The sequence below is a fragment of the Haemorhous mexicanus genome, chromosome 1, assembly GCF_027477595.1.
Source record: "Haemorhous mexicanus isolate bHaeMex1 chromosome 1, bHaeMex1.pri, whole genome shotgun sequence".
In the NCBI taxonomy this organism is placed as follows: domain Eukaryota; kingdom Metazoa; phylum Chordata; class Aves; order Passeriformes; family Fringillidae; genus Haemorhous; species Haemorhous mexicanus.
Window position 1 is genome coordinate 152,549,949 of NC_082341.1, and position 17,953 is coordinate 152,567,901.

General features: G+C 40.9%; 1 protein-coding gene across 1 annotated transcript in view; it reads right to left on the minus strand.

Moving 5' to 3' along the window:
* The window catches only part of FAM135B (family with sequence similarity 135 member B), a 139,212-nt gene that overhangs the window by 114,203 nt on the left and 7,056 nt on the right, over positions 1 to 17,953 (minus strand). The gene's annotated exons all lie outside the window — the stretch shown is intronic.

The following is a 17,953-nucleotide window of genomic DNA, read 5'->3' on the forward strand; positions in this document are numbered from 1 at the left end:
GAGCTCAGTCTAAACAGCAGGGAAAACTCATCCTAGTCTTCCTCCATCACCACTTCCATGGATGAGGAGTATGAGGCAGTGTTCAGTACAGTACACAATCCAGGATATTGTGGCTCAGGATATCTCCACCTCTTTGCAGACCTCCCACCAACCCACTTTAGCACCATGTTGGTGTTACCAAAGTCTCCCTTTCTCTGGGTTTTCCCTCCTTTGGTCTTTTTATAATAAAGTCCTTTAACCCACTGGTATTTACAGATAGTTTTGGCCTGATTTCTGTCCCAGCCTCTAAATGCAAGTCTTTTCCAACCTACACCTTTCTGTAACTTTATGAAAACACCAAGTTATCTGTAAACTCTTGTATGAACATCTCAGGCTACACTTACCAATAAAATCTTTTCAAAGTGTGTAGTAGTGAATGACCTAAATCTGTCTTTCTGGGGTTAAAAGCTGAAGAAAAGAGTTTGATGGGGAGAAAACAAAACAAAACTAAACTAAACTAAACTAAAGAAGCACCACTCCAGAGACAAATGTTCCATGTCCTTCACAGCTGAAAGCCCATGTTACTCTACTTGCTTCAGCTGGCAGCTTCTTCCCATCTGGGATCTAATTCCAGCACAACCTTTGACATTTCTAGGTATCTGTTTCAGTCAAGAGCTTGGGCATGGAAACTCTCTGTTTACATGCTAGTTTTCAGAAAAGAAAATAAAAGCAGTTCATATTCTAAATACACACAGTATCCAGTTAAACATAACAGCAATCAAAGCTACCTGATCCTTCTCTCCATTATGCTGTTCTTGCACTATGCAGAAAATTTTAAATGATGGTATTGATCCTGATTTTTCCTAAAGCAAGGACAAGGCTTATGCCTTAAGACCCTTTGAATTTTCATTATGGTTTTATCCAATACAATTTTTTTACTGACAAAAATACTCTGTGTGGACTACTCATAAAGTCTAATAACTTCCAAATACCAGCACATGGTATTAAAGTGATATTACACATTAGTGTAACAGGACACTCCTCCATATGCAGATATTTAAGATTTACCATTTGCCCATTTTACTAGATCAGCTCCAAAGAATAATATTTTATAACTGCTTGGCCACTTCTTTTTAGATTTTTGCTGCTCAGAATTGTGGTGGGTTATCCTTGGCTAACAGACAAATTGCCAAACACATGAGCTCACCCTCCCCCTCATCCACAGAACAGCAGGAGAAAACAGGCTGAAAAATAGGATGGGATAAAGACAGGGAGATTGCTCACCAGTAATTGAACTGGCAAAATTGATCCAACTCCTGGGAAATTAATTTAATTCATTCACAATTGGGTAGTAAGAAACAAACCCAGACATTAAAATAAAACCTCTCTCCAGCCCACTCCCTTTTCCTAGGCTTGGCTTCAGTCTTTTAGACTCCTCCCAAGCAGCTCAGGGGATGGGGATGGGAGTTAGTGTCAGTCCATAGAAGCACCTCTGAGCTGCTCCCTCCTCTTCACACATTCCCTGCTCCAGTGCAGATGCTTCCACAGCCTGCAGTTCCTCCAGGGAATATCATCCTGGGTACCTCCTGCCACACTCTGGGAATGTCAGCCTTCCCTCATTTTGTCTCATGTTCAGAAACATCCCACACAGCCCTAAATATTTCCAGTAGGAAACTGATTTCCAATGGCTTTCCTGGTGCTTCTGATCAAGCCACCTAAAGCAGGGGAGATTATGCAGAGGTGCCTAGGGTGACACTTTCATAAATTGGAATCATACAATCATGGAATGGTTTTGTAAAGGACCTTAAAGCCCATCTCATTCACCCCCTGACATGGGCAGGGACACCTTCCTCTAGACCAGGTTCCTCAGAGCTCCATCCAACCTGTCCCTGAACACTTCCAGCATCCAAAACCTTTCTGGGCAATGATGGCCATGCAGTCAAAACTCTCAGCAGACTTAGAGACGTTCAGCTCCTGGAGGATGCTGGGCAGACATTTATTTCCTCATTGCCCAGTCAATTCTGCTTTGGATATCAAAAGCAAATGAAGATACTGGTGACTACGACCCAGTCACTACTGGTGAATTCATAGTAAGGTTAGTTCCAAAATTCATTATGTCCTTTGCCAAATAGACTAGGAGCAAGGACATAAAAGAACTAGGTCTTCTTCTAATTTAAACCTTTCCCTATTCATCCCCTAAATTTTGATAGATTAATTTGGATGGCAGAGATGTTGTAGTGGTCACAAGTAGCTGTCTTCCTGTGTACCCACCAAACTGAACTGGTCAAAAAAAAAAATGCATAGAAAATTCATAAAAACCTAGGGAACACTCAGACTAAGGTCAAACTCTGAGACTGAAGGTATAAAGATATAAAGGGTATCCAGAGACTAGCAAGTTCTGCACTATTGAGGATTGCAGCCAAAAGTGTAATTCATATTCTTTAGGTGACCAGGCATGTTTTAGTTCTTAATAAAAAGAATCACAATGAACAGTTAATAATAAATGATTTATTGCAGATTATTTGGCACCTAATGCCAAAAAGTCTGGCCTTCATAATCCAATGGCATAAAGGAGTTCTGGTATAAATCATCATGGAATCAGATAGATTCTTCCCAAAGACTTTGGAGAATTGTCTAGTCAAAAGACACAAGAGACTTCTGAATGTCCTGTTGTTGGTTCAGCTGTGCACATGAGAGCATTGCAAAGGTTTGTACCTCAAGGTGCTCAGTTGGATTAATGGCAGAGGACAGAGATGTAGAGCACCTCAGATCCCCCCAACACCTCAGGGATATTCATGGTAATGAACACATTAGGCAGTGAAAATGTTAAAGGTTCAAACTGGTAGATTGAATTACAAATTACAGAGAAATATTAGTGCCCACAATTTTTAAGTTTATTATTTTTTAAAAAATAATACTTTTCCTAAAAATATTTTCAGTGAGAGTTTCAGGCAAAATGTTAACAGCTCCAGAGGAGGTAAATAACAGAGACAAATATCACAAACACTATATAAAGAAAGAACAGCTTCACCTTGAGTGGTCAGAAAAACCCAAGGACATCCTTATTTCAGTTTCACAAGAATGCCTATTTTCCAATTAAAATAAGCAACCTCCATACAGGAAACGTAATAAAACCCAGTTTTTTTTCCTGTTTTTAAGCCACATATCAATATTTAAATCATTAGACAGGCAAACATTATCCATTTCTCCTCAGAGCTTTCTCTAAGCCTTTGTAAGCAGGGAGGAATTGCCAAACAGTGACTTTATAAGCAAGCAAAACCAAAAATATGAAGGCTCTTGCTCCCACACTGTGAAGCTGGATGTTACTCATAATAGCTCGTGCATTTTGAGGAGGGGTGTCCTGATCAAAACATAGGAAATCAAATATGTTATAAAATACACTGCAAGATGCACAGTCCCACACAATTTCTTCAGCAGCAAACACAGATATGTCTCCACTTCCCCATCCCAATGTCCCACACCTCCTAATTTTACCATTCTGAGTGATACTGAGACCAACATATTAAATGAAGCCATGTTATTTTAAGCATAAATAAAACATTTTTAGTGCCTCCACAAAAACTCCACACTGTTGGGTGACTGAGTCCTGTCCTCAGTCCCTGCAAAGGGTCAGGACAAGGAGGAATGGCTTCAAACTTGAACAGAATATATTTCAGTCAGATATTAGGAAGAAATTCTTTACTCAGGGGGTGGTGAGACCTCTGGCACAGGTTGCCCAGAGAAGCTGGGGGTGCTCCATCCCTTGAAATGTTCAGGGTCAAATTGGATGTGGCCCTGAGCAACCTGAGCAGTGGAAGATGTTTATGCCCTGGCAAGGGGTTGGAACAAGATGATCTTGAAGGTCCCTTTCAACCCAAACCTTTCCATGATTCTAACAGGATGGCAGAAGGAAAATGGTTTTTGGGGGGTACTAAGACCACTCATCAGTTCCAGTGAGGGACTCTGGGCTATAAATGACATAAATCATGCTGAGAGGCAACAGGTATATGGGGTCGGCTGTCTGTCTCTGCCCCTACACACGCTCAGGATGGCTCTTGCACGCTGGGCTTCAAAAGATGAGTTTGGACGCTAGGTTTTTTCGGTCTTCAGAATTGTTTATTATTTTTTATCTATAAAGTCTTTTCTCTGCCCGAAGGATCTGACCAGCACGGCAGCCAAAGGCACCCTGCTCACCCCCAAGGCGGTTGCATCTTTTATAACAAAAACTACGTATATCATATTTACTTTTTATCTCCAATACCTATCATCTTCGTCACTAACTACACCCTCATCTCAGACCAATCTCCAAATGCTAACACCACTCTAGAAGATGGAAGACAGGAAGAAGAAAGAAGAGCTTGGTGGCACGCTCTGATTCTTCCATCTTGTCTCTACAACCTCCCTGTACCAAAACTTCAAAATTTGTGATTCACCCTATAATGATATCTTCCCTTCACCATTTACACCCGAGTGATTCTCGCAGGTTCTATTTCTTCATACATCGGTGGCACATCTCTAGATGGATCAAAATCAAGCTACCAAGTGCTTTTGGCAACATTCCAAGACTCTTGAGCCCCCCCCCCCCAAGGGTTCTCTCGGTAGCTCTGGACATCAGGAGTGATGTGCTGAGCTCCCACACAGGTACACCTGACCATACAGTGTGCTCTGTTTTCCTCAAAACAAAGTGATCTCCAGCTGGCTCTAAATAGTCTTATCAAGGAGTAGTCTCATTGTCTGGTCATGCTCACCAGACTCTTCCTATCCCCTCAGGTAAAGAGGGATCAGGTTTGTCTGCTAATCTCTCCTAAAGTCTGCATAATTTGTTCTCACCTGAGAGGAACACTCACTGCAGAGCCCTGAGGGTGGGAAGCTGCTTGGGTGGGGGCAATTCCAGGGACATAGCTCCTCCCTCTCAGTGTAAGAGGTTCTCTCTGAATTTCAGGCTTGGGGAGAAATCCTACAGACAACTTCATCTCTTCCCAGCTGAGTGACCCTCTCTAAAATCATGTGAAGCATGAACATAAAAACTATAAAGAACAGAACAGGGTGTGGAGATCAAAATCTATACTTAAAACTGGAGAATCAGACTGAGGTAGACATTGCAAAGGCCACCAAAATATTTACAGGAGGTCCTCCACCACAAATGTGTAGGAAAGCACTGCCTGATAGTGATATGGAGCTGACAGTAATGATAAATGAGATAGTGCCTCCAAAAATAACAAGCTATTTTTCTTAGAGGACCTTGGTAGAAGTAGCATGTGAATTGGACACTTGGTAATACAGACTTACAACAGATACAATAAATCCATGAAGTTACAGAAGGGCTGGCGAAGAGCAGAAGCTGAACAGTCATTTTGCAAAGGGAGTGGAATGGACATCACTTGGCTCCCTGAGAGTGGCCCCAGAAATACATAAGGCTTTACAGTAGATTTAAGGAAAAGAATAATTAGGGAATAAATGAGAAACTGCAGCACAATTCCTGTTTTACTGCAATTAGGCTGAGTCTGGCTCATTAGAGTTAGGCTAGGCAGTACCTCTTTTTGAGTAAACATCTGGTTTGTGGTTGGGTTTTTTTTGGGGGATTTTTTTTGTTTGTTTGTTTTTGGTTTTTTTCCCCTTTTTAAATGGAAGAGCAGTGCAGAAAAAAACTTATTTAGGCTTCAGTAAAGTAGGGAGAGCATTGAAAATTGCCAGAAAATGTGGTACAGGCACTGTGAAGGAAAGATCAGGAAACAGCAAGCTGATTTTAAGAACTAAAGGAACTTGGTACACTTAACTCAGCAAAACAGAGCAATCAGATCCCCTCTCCATCTATAAATATACTGGGAGGAAAATAATCAGGAAGAAAGAAGACTGAGGTACAAGAAAGTACAACATTGGCACAAGAACAAACACATATAAACAGTCCATGAATAAATCCAGTTTAGATGTAAAAACTGCAGCTCTGCAGCTGGCAAAGGAGCAAAACTGTGTTCAAAAGAGCTTCTACCAGAAGCAGCAATGAAAAAGCCAATTTGTTTTTAGGGGAAGATCAGTAAATTTCCAAATGATTTATAAGACATGGATCCTTTTTATTTGCAGTACAATTTTATTTATGCAGTCATTGCATACTACACAAAGTCCCTTCTCTCTTGCAAGATAAACTGCATGGGTCACCCTAGTAGCAATGAATTTGCCATCCCCACATTCACTGGCTACTTTTAACTTCTAATCTTTAAAATTAAACAATTCAAGTGGCTTCTTTGTTTTCCTGTGGCTGGACACACATTAGGTCCTGCTGACCTGCCCTGACTCTCAGTCCTGGCTCTGGAGCCTCCCTCAGGAGCCTGGCTGCACTGACAGATGTGCTGGGTGACAAGCCCTGCCCTTGCCTCCCCCTGCACGGGGCAGAGCTGCTGACACCTCTCAGTCTCTTGACACTGAGGTGCTCAAACCTCCTCTCCTAATGTTAGGGTAATAAAATGTTTTTGCTACAGATAACTCATCACATCATCTCTAGTGATCTAACCATAGCACAGGGCAGTAGCTAATTCTAGAGGATTTACATCAAAACCAACAGAGAGCAGGCTGGTACCAGCCCTGTTACTGATGCTCTGGACTCCATCCTTCCTTTCCTTCCTCCCTCCTCTCACATTAATACCAGAATATCACAGCTCTCATCTAGTTGTCCAAGTTGCTGCCTACTTGTCTTTCCCTGCAATTGCCCTGTAATGGCACTGTAAAACTCAGGTTAAGAAGGGTTGACTGCTTTGAGAGAAGCAGTCTGTAAGATAATATTGATGCCTCACACCACCAAACCAGATCAGTCCCACCAGGAGCACTGACAGACCAGACTGCTCCTCCCTGATCATCCCTACAGCACGGAAATCAAAATGTTTGGCTCAGTAAGTGTCCCAGGAGCCAGACAAGTTCAACTTCCACCAGCTTTGAATTGTACCTGAACAGCTCCAAGGCTTAAAATTTCATCCCAGGTTAGCTGCATTTAAATAAACAACCCTTAAGCTGTTACATCCAGCAAACAAACGAGCTGTGTCTGAGCCTGATGAGTCAGCCTGGAGCTCCAGCTGCTCCTCACACCAGTGTTGGAGTTGTCCTCCAGGAACCCCTGGATATCAGCAAATCTTCTCCATTGAATTACTGCTTCCAGGGAGCCAAGGACTGCAGCACACTGGTTTGGGAGTCAGTGAGAAAAAGCCTAAAAGCCTGACAGGCAAGGAAAAAGATGGATGTCTTCATGAAAACAGCAATAGAAGAGAGCTCAAAATCTCATTGCAAGGCTTAACTTCATGGGCTTTGAGCTCAAGGTCTTCAGATGCTAAAAACCTAATTCTCTTTCCAACAGCATTAAGAGCATTTTTTGTTCTGTGCTGATGATCCCCAGCAGAAGATGCCAAGTGTGTTACCATCTGAGGGCTTCCTGATGGATATTCCAGAAGTTTATGCTAGACAGAGTAAACATCTGCAACCACACAGGCTGATTCCCAGAAAAAAAACACTAATCTGTAATCTGCCAAACACACTTTTACTTTCCATACAAACACTGGGGACCAAAGTTAAAAAATAAAGCTTTTTATCAGATTAGCTTCCTTCTGAAAAAGTAAAAACTGAAAAGCAATACCCATTGTGGAAGTATAGGGAGAACACCAGGGCAAGGAAGGCAAGCAGACCATTGTTTATTTCTCTTTTCCTTTTAGTGAAACAAGTCAGAAGTGTAGCCAAAAAATTCTGTAAGTTTGCATAAAATAATGTAGAATTTTCCTTGTTTGTGGTGATAATGTTTAAGGTTACATATCTAACAGAGTCAATAATATTTGGTGGATCTCTAAAGTGCATGAGTCACCCAGAACTGCACTGTGTAAATCCATCCCTATTTTGTATATAAATATTTTGGTGGGTTCTTTGGCTATTCAAGCAAAGGGAAAAGGTGAAAATTTAAACCTAAGATTGAAAACAGAGATAAATCAGAGTGTGGAGCATATCTGAAAAATTACAACATTTTTATATATACAAGCACAATCTGTAATACCATGTGCATGAGGAAGCCCTACAATACGGCCACAAAATATTTCAGACATTTCTAAAAAAATCCAGACATTTCTCAATTAAATATTATTTTAAGAAGCTTTTCTGACCTAACTACCTCAAGCTTCTGGCAGGCTCTAGAAAAGGCCAAAAAAAAGGGAGTGAGTGTGGGACACAGGAGCTAGCAGCAGGCAGGAGAGGGATGTTCACAGAAGTCATCACCACTATTAGCACTTTCTTCTCACCTTTCTGGAAATAGGAAGAACACCTCAGACAGCCCAGGGAATCTTACACTGACTTTGGATGCTATTAGAGGTAGGAGGGGAAGGCTTTTCCAACCCTCAGTGTTGCAGACACAGTGACAGGTCTGTCTGGCAACTCCCTCTGTGATGCCCAGAGCTGCTGAGCCAGGGCAGGTCAGTCAAACACAGCTGCAGTGCCCCAATTCAGACTCCACAACCATTTATCACATGAGGTTTCTACAATTCTCATCCCAGTTTTATTCTCAAGCTCTTTAACTTTTGATGAAGGTAGATCTAAAATTAATAGTGTGGGGAGAGTCACATACCCTCCTTGCAGTGCAGTAACACACTGGTCTCTCAGTAAAAGACAAAGTGGGTCTATGAAAGCAAACTTTTCACCTACCAGGAGTCTGCATCATGCAGATAAGATTAAATTGCTCTATTGTTTTAAAACCAGTTCTGCCTAGTTCTGCAGGCTTGGGAAGTGTTTGGTGTGATTCCTTCTCATCCAAGCAAACAGTACACATGGGTTCTCAATATTGTCAGAAGGTGCTCAGCATATCCCTGGATCAAACATGGATACTTATGTCCTGAGTCCAGGATTTAGGGCTGGAAGATCACAAGAACAAAGTTCTCTGGGAATAACGTAGAAAAATTATACCCAACTTCTGGCAGAAGAGCCACTAAAGTATTTCAGTGCATTGCCAAAGAAGAGCCTACACTTGGCACTTGATGCTTTTCAGGCAAGGATTTCATTTGGATCCAGGTAAGCCACAACCTTGATAATTTTTATATGTCCAGCTTCTTGTAGTGTCATCAGATCACCTCTCCTCTGCAGAAACTTGCAATCCCACAAGCCATAAAAATCTCCAGCCCATGAAACCCTGCAGCTCTCTGACAATTACACCAACCAGCTCTCTTTACATCTCCTTTTATGCTCACCTCAGGGGCTCTTGCCCTTTTATGCTCATCAAGGTAGCAATGCTGTCTTTTATTTAGTCCCATATTCATGCTTTTAAAGCAATTTGTCCTTTTCATCTCTTCCAGTCATCACAGCAAGGTAGGGGTGAAGAGGAGTGGGCAGTAGAATGGTGAATAAAGAGTAAAATGATAGAAATGTGCTTTATTGTTGGAAAAGAAAGGCAGTGAAAGGAAAGGGCAGAAAAATTAGGACTCCAATAAGTATAGGAGCACTCATATTCTTGTCTCAAAAGCAATAGGAAACCTTGAGAACATAATTTAATTTAGTCTCACAGTCAAGTAGTAACCTTTTCCAAACTGTTCTTATATCATATGAAGAGCTAAAGATGAGAGATTTTTTGCTTTTCTAACTGAAGCACCTGGAAAAACTTACATTCTGATTATATGACAGAGAGAATTAACCCTCACGTGTTCTGGGTGCAATCAAGAGATTCTAAAAGTCATCTAGTATATATAAAATTAGCAGAATATTCCTGAAGATCAAGTGAAACCCTTTTATTACCTTTTTTTTTTTTTTTTTTTTTTTAGTACAATAAGGCAAACATCATGTCTCATGAGATTTCTAAAGTGCTTCTGTGCTTGTGGAGTGAAATGGATAAACAGGCTTGGAGATGGGGTTATTTACACTACATTTTGTTTTGTATCCCACTCCTGGAAACAGGAGAAAAATGAAAATTATAAGCATGAAATGACTTCAAAAAAGCTGTTACTTTAAAAACTGTACAATTGTTTTTCATATCTCAGAACTTCTCAGAGGGCTGAAAGCCAAAGTGACCTTGAAACAAAGATACAAACTATTGGGGACACAATGTCTAATCCAGCAGACCAAGGAGAGTCTTTTACTTTATTCACAGCCTGATAATTTTCTTATCCCAAATGAATAAAAGAGTTGAGTATCTTCTAGCCATTGACACTGAATTAGATTCCAAAAGAAGCAGGTTTAGGGTAATGAACAAAGTGGAGATGCAGTGTGACCTGACACAGAGTGAATCATGATCCCAGGACAATTCTCTTTACTTATTTCATCCAGCAGATCCCTGAATTCTGCTGTCACTAAATTGGCCAGCTCAAACACCAGGAAATCTCATACAGGCTGAACACTTGCTGTGGGGGAACAAACCTGTGCAGATGGGTTGAGTTGTGTGGTCTCAGACTCGTTTTGTCTCATGGCTATGCCTGTACTCTCACAATTGCAGGATGGTCTCCTGATCCCAGACAGACATTAGTCCATGATCTCAGACAGACATTGCTCTCTTATTGATCTGCCATCACTGGACTCAATCTCAGTCTTCAGTAAAAAGAGGAGCTGCATTACCTTGCTGCAATTGGAAAGATCCTCCACTAAGGCCTGACATTTGCTGGAGCCCAAGGGAATTCACACTCACTGCCACCTCTGTCCCAAAGCAATCTGGGGTCACAGGCCCTCCTTCCCAGCACTGACCCAGCACGTCAGACCAGTGCTCTGCTCAGGTGCATCAGCAGGTGCAAGGTGGGAGCACACAGCACGTTCCCAAGGGAGTGCAGAGCTGTGTGAAACTGAGCCCAGGGGGGGCGGATCAGTATCATAGCAGAGAAATATAAAATTCAACATTTTTTGTCTGGGTCCAGCTCAATTCTTAATGTGAGAAAACAGAATTTTTTTTCAGAAGCACAAAGACACTGTTTCAGTGGTTTTTGTTGAAGTGCAACTTTTTTTTTTTTATGGAGTATTTTGAGGGGATTATGTTCTTTCATTCAACTCACAGAGGAATAAAAAAATCTCAGGCTTGAAGGGGCCCATCACTGGGTTCGAGCAATCATTGAGCCCAAGTCTCTCATAGGACTAATGAAAACTAATCCACATGACTGAGAGCATCATCCAGACACTCCTTGAACACTGACAGCCATTTCCTAAGATGGAAATGTGAAGATTTCCTAAGCTGTCTCATGTGAGTTTCAGAGGGGAATTTGATCCTGTTCTCTTTTGGATCCTGATTCCTAGAACTCATTACAACTCAATGTCCTCCCATTAAAGGGATTGCAATGCTTCATTTCTTCTCAAAATTTGGTTCTTTATTCAGACAGACAGATTTATTTATGAGGGTAACCCCTGTGAGATGTAAACAGAGATTGACATGTCTGTGTCATACATGTACAAATAATGAAACTGAAAAACAAACAAGCAGCATTTCCTATTCTAAGAGACTAAAAACCTCAGTACAGAATCAGAAAAAAAACCACCTAAAGTACAACTAGGAAATGTGGACACTCTTCAGTGTCAGAATAGAATGTGGAGCAAAAACTACATGTTTGTACAAAACATAATTTTTTGATGTTTCCCACGGCCTGTACAACTCCATAAGAAAAGAAAGTGATATGCCAAAAAACTGTAACACCTCTGCTCCTCCTATAATTAATTTCTAGGACTGGAAGTAGAATTTTTAGTGAAGGACAAACAAGAGCTTTAGTGTCAGGGAGGAAAGGACCATTTGAGCTTGTCCTCTCAAATGATAAAACAGGATGTACAGAGTGGGGAACAACTGCATAGAAATCAGGACTTAGCTAAATAATTATTGGAGCCTGTATATCTGAGAAAGCAAATTTCAGTCCTTGAAAAACAGTGGCAATTGATGGATAAACCAGCTTTTAAAAGAAAAAGTTAATGGGGTGCAAGAAATTAAGGAATAGGAAGAACAGTTAAAACTTAGGAGTAACATCAAAGACTTCTGGAATGCTTACAGAATATGAGATAGATTTTTTGCAAGCAGAAATAAAATAGAGGATTGGTGAATACAATAATTTTTTATTTGGAAAGAAACAAAACCATCAAGAATTTACAGCCTCTGACAAAGAAATAGAAAAACTGGTAGCACAGATGCAAGAACTGAAGAATGGAAGTAATGAGGTCTTAGAGACTGTAAGCTGGTTGGAACAACTGCAAAGGATTAAGAAAGTGGTAAGGGAATTAAAAGAAAACGAAGAAAGATTACAACAGCAACAGTACAATAACCAGATTCAGATGTCTGCTTACAGTTTAAATTGGATGATACAAGACATGGCTACCTACAGAAGGCAGCTCTGATTAAGTGCTGAAGGAACTGATGGAGGCAGAACAGGAAGCACTAGTGACAAAAGAGAGATTGCAACCTTATTAGAAAAAAAGAGAACCATACAGAGATAATTTGATCAGTAAAAATGAAGAGATATTACAGCTGAAGTGACAGTTAGAGATGCAGGAAAAGCACAGGATTTCCACCACCACTCTGCTTTGGTCAGAGAATGCACACCTGGACATGGACCTGGGTGCTCTGGGTTGGCCTTGGTCAGCTGCCAGCTTCCTCACTCCCCTGCCTCAAGAGAACAGCAAGAGAAAGGAAAACAAAAAAATTTCTTGGCTCAAGATAAAGATAGAGCACTTGCCATCACAGGGTAAACAGACATGGTTTGGGGAAAATAATTTATTTATATGTAAAAGCAGAGTAGGCTGATGATAAACAAAAACAAACCCCAATTCGCTGAATCAAACCCTTTTTTTTTTTTTTTTTTTGAGGCTCAACCAGCCATATTCTTAGATTCCTGACTCCTCTTCCTGCCTTTTTCCCAGTCTCTGCCTTGCTCCTTCATTCCCAGCTCCTCCTGCCCTTTGCCCCAGGGACTGTCTGTGTCTGGTGTGGTGCAGCCCAGGCTCTCCCCACAGAGCCCTTCCCTGCTGCCCCTGCTTCCAGTTCCTGCACAGGGAACCTCCAGCTTTTATTTTCCAAAAATTTCAAGAGACAGATTTGTGATACAATGTCTGCATCACATTTCCTTTGCTAACCTTTCTCAAGAAATGGGTCATCTCTCTGTCTACCCACTCACTCAAACAAAACTCACTGCTAAATGTGGGATTTTACCAATTCTCCTATGCTTCTCATTGAAGTGCTGGCAGCATCGAAGGGACACTTCCCCCTCTACCAAGGATAAATACTCTCTTCTGAAAGCACACTCAGTGCTGGCACAAGCCTGACAGCTCTAGAGATGGAAATCCCATTTTCTGCTGAATGGATTCAGCACTAACAACTACACTGAAACCTCTTCACAATGTTTTTTTGTCAATATGAGTCCTCAGTCCTTTACAGAAAATCTATACAGAGAGGTGAGTTTTCATTCCCAATTGTATCATTAATCTGTCCCCTCTTCTCAAGCTCTGCTCTCATTTTGAGCTAATCCTAAAAATATTAATATTAATAATATAAGAATTCACAAAACCTTGTGTTTCAGAAATTTTGTCCCAGAAGAAATTATTCCCAGACAAAAAAATAGAATCAGAGCAATACTGAACAACACAGCAGCAGAGCCAAATGATGATGTGTCTACCTGAGCTACCACCAAACTCTGGAAAAACCAAGAGTTTGCAGCCACTTATCTTTGCAGCAGCAAAGCCTCCAAGCTGCTTGCAAATCTGCTCTTGGAATGAGGGGGGTTATTCCCAAAACAGCTAGAAGTGAAACCCACACTTATCTTCCACAAGGATCCACAGAAAAACACTCTTCATAGAGTCACAGAGTCATAAAATAGCCTAGAATGGAAGTGACCTCAAAAGATAATCCAGTTCAGCCTTTCATGGGAATGGAAGCCAGGAGATATCCAGCAGCCTTTTCTAGACCACTCACATCTAGAAAACCTCCAGAGATGGGGACTCTACAATGACCTAACCCTTGAGGTTGTTCCAGTGAATGATTATTCTCACTGAAAAAATTTCTTTCTTCTAAGGGATGAAACCTTTTCTGGTGTAAATTGCCTTTTGTCTTCACCATGAAGCTTGTCATGAAGAGACAGGGTGTCCTCTTCAGAGTTACCCTGGGATACTTACTGGGACACTGTGGTGAGATTCCCCCTGAGCCTTCTCCTCTCCAGGGAGATGTAACCTTCAGTCAGAGGAGATCTCCTGTTATTCCTCAGAGGTCAGGTCTTTGGTTATGACATCCCAGGGCTAGGACTCTGCCAAACTTCAAACAGTTGCTGTTGCCTGCTGTTCCAGCCTGTCCAGGCCCCTCCTGACACATCCACCTGGCCACCAGCTTGGAGTCCTCAGCCACCATGGTGAGGGCTCAGTCAATCTGGCCATCCAGATCACTTATGGATTTGCCATCTGCCTTAGAGAATGAAAATCTCACTGGCTCCCTTTAATAGTTTCTCTACTACCCTTAATTTTTCAATGCCTGAACTCAGTGGATTTTGTACCTTGCTAATTTGGCTAGAAGAGAATCTTGAAAAATGAAGGATATTATCTGCCACCAGGATACTCTTGGGATTGGACCATCCTAACGGGCTTGACCATCAACCAAGTTCTGCAGAGTCCTGAAGGAGAGCAGCAGGTCAAGAGTGATCCATCATTGCTTCCAATGAGGGAAGCATCAGGACCTGAGAACAGGAGGAAATTTTAATTTTTACTGGCAAGATGAGAGAATAGAAATTGTTATGCCTTGAGAAGACAAGACTGCAGGAGATCCCATTGCAGCCTTCCAGTACCTAAAGGGGGCTTATAAGAGAGTGAGGGATTTTACACACCAGCAGAGTGACAGGATATGGGATTTTAAACCAAAGAGGAGAGGTTTAGATTAGGTATTATGAAGAAATTCTTCACTCAGAGGGTGGTGAGGCCCTGGCACAGGTTGCCCAGAGAAACTGTGGATGTCCCATCCCTGGAAGTGTCCAAGGCCAGGATTGGAGCAACCTGGTCTAGTGGAAGGTGTCCCTGTCCATGACAGGGCAGTTGCAAAAAGATGACCTTGAAAGTCCCAAACCATTCTATAATTTACCATTCTTTCTTTATACTTTATAGACCTTAAAGTGATTGAGCTACCCAGGGCTGTTCCTCTCTGAGAATCTTCCCACCTTGTCCTTCCTCAAGCTCTAGTGGGTCTATTGCATCAACTTATTTCTTTCCTCTGCTTCACAGAGTTTATCTTGTGAGGAGGTCATGTGAGTCCTGGAAAGAGCTAAACCAAGGAGATTACTTTAAACGGGTCAACAAAAAAATTAAAAAATCAATTAAAAATCCACAGCTTTCTCAGTATTTGTGGTGGGTTTTGGTGGCAGACAACACTCCAAAAAGTGACATTATAAACTGACTTCTCATTTGTTGCCAGACATCCTTATAAAGATTTATCATGCACAGCCAAACAGGAACAAGAGATTACTAAACAACAGTTCATTTTTCAGCTGCATTTTATTTGTAATACCTTTCATTGGCAGAGGTTATCCCCACAAATGAATTAATGTTTCACTGTAACAAAGTGGACGTGGATTGATGAGAGAAATTGATTTGTGTTTGTTAATGTACTTTTGTTGCAGCAAGCACATTAAGTAATTAAAGTGCTAAAAGAGATCATCCCATCCAGACACACAATATACTGAACTCCATTAATGCAAGGACAAAGGACAACTGGTTTGTTCATTGGATCTTGAGTCCACCCTGTCTGCAGCATATACACCACATAGCTTAATTGCACCCATAGATTTAAACAGTTCCAAAACCAGTTAATACAGCAAGGAAACTCTAAAGGATTACACGTCCAAAAAAGAGTAATTAGTTTGAGTTGACAGCATAAGCCATCTTAAAAGGATCTGATCAAGAGATTGTGTGCAGTTTTCCACTCTGAAAATTAGACTTTGGGGTATTTTAAGCTGAATACAAAGATATCTGATAAATGAAAGTCAGAAAAAACCTTTCCCATACACAGTAATATTTTCTACTATCACAGCATCTGAGCATTTGTAATTGTAGCTATAAAGGACAATCTTCTGATATATCATTACTACTCCTGTGTTTGTAGATAATAGTTGATGAGCTGAAAGGTCATTTAAACCCACCTCAGGTAATTTCCCAAACTCGCTACTCATTCCAACAAATAGCAACAGTCAGATACTGTATTTCAGCTTTAGTTACATTGAAATGCACCTTTCAAAAGTGCAATGAAGAGTATGAAAAGTATTGCCAAAGGACAGGATTGCTTCAAATATGGGACAGGAAAATAAAGGTAAACCTCATCTCCTGGACATTAGGCAGTGCCTCCTCTCTGAAAATAATGTGGACATAACAGTGAGAGAAAAACCCCACTGGTGTGGGGATTTTTTCTTCATCTAACACTTTTGAGGACTACTCAGATGTTAGTGATGGGTATCATATAAAAATCTCATACAGAATGGGATTAAAAAAACCAAAGCTTGTCACCTGGTATGTTTATGTGCATGTTTATGTACATGTTTGACACTAAAGAGTTTGTAGTTGAGCATTTGGTAATATCTATGTTTTATATGCCCATCCTTCCCCTTTCTTTTAAAACCATATTTCCTGGAGTGAGGCAATTTGACAAGAAAGTCTTGTACTATTTACAATTAATATATGAATGCTCACAGTTGTTACAAAAACCATGGCAGGTTGTACCCCAAAGCTCCAAAAACAATTAAATATGTAACAGTTTTAAAAAAAAAAATCTTAAAAATATTAAATCCAGGTTCCATTCACTTATTAAACAATTCATTGCTGTCAATCAGTAATAGAGGAGTGGAAAGGAAGAGTGTTTTTTGCAAGCCCTTACATAAAAAAAACCAAAAAGCCCCAAACTGGGATAAATGTTGCATTTGGCTGGCCAAAAATTAAACCTTTGCACCTTAACATCTACCGACTGTCTCCTCTGCAGAAAACAAACATCACCCCAGTTCAAGTGACATTTACCTTGTTGCATTGATGACTTTCTGAGTGAATTATGTCAGAAAGTAACTTTGATCTCACCTCACATGATTTATATTTATACACAACTATACCTGAGATGTTGACTAGAGTTCCTAGCTCAGAGGGTTACAGATGGACCCATGTCTGCTGCTGGGAATCACTCAGCTCTCTGTAGTGTAAGCTGTGGAAGGAAGCCTAAGCCCCCAGGCTTGTGAAAGGATTTATGTGTATGTGCTGCAACATTTTATTACTTAAGAACAAGTGAAATGACACAGTTTTAAAGCACTGATTTTAACTAGAACAAGCCAGGAACATGGCATCAGCACAGCCTGTGTCAGGGCAATTATTCTTAAAAAGAGAGAATGCCAGACATGAGTGAATGTGAAGGTCTGGTAATAAAATAACTATGAAATGCTTCAAAAAACCCACTGTGTTCTTTGTGTGCAATTTTTTAGGGAATGAGAATTTATTCTCCAAGTTTTCATGTGAGGGTGATTGTGGTGTTTTTAGTTCTTCTGGCACTTTTCCTCTCCAAAGCACTCTGCAAACAACAAATAGAGGCAGCTGAAATTACCTGTATTTGGAATTTATCACATTGTTACATGGGTGGGTTGGAACTAGATGGTCTTTAAGGCCCCTTCCAACCCAAACCACTCCGTGGCTCTGTGGCACACACTGTGTATACCCCTAGGAAAAGCACAGAGTGACCACCAGCAGCAAATCCTGTCTTTAAATACAGGACAAGCTCTTGGGAGGACAGCAAGACCTGGTCCTTGCAAGGGAAAAGTAAAATCCTTTGATTATATTTAAACTCTGAAATTTATTGGGCAGAGTCTGCGAATCTCTGTCCTTGGAAGTTTTCAAGATGGGACTGGACATGGCCTTGAGTAACTTGGTCTGAATTCAGTAATTCCTGCTTTAAGCAGGTATTGGGTTGAAGATCACAGAAGTTCCCTTCCAGCATGAACGATTCCCTGAGTCTAGGATGAGTATGACCATAGTCTTCTTCAGCATAGATACAACAAAGAAGCTC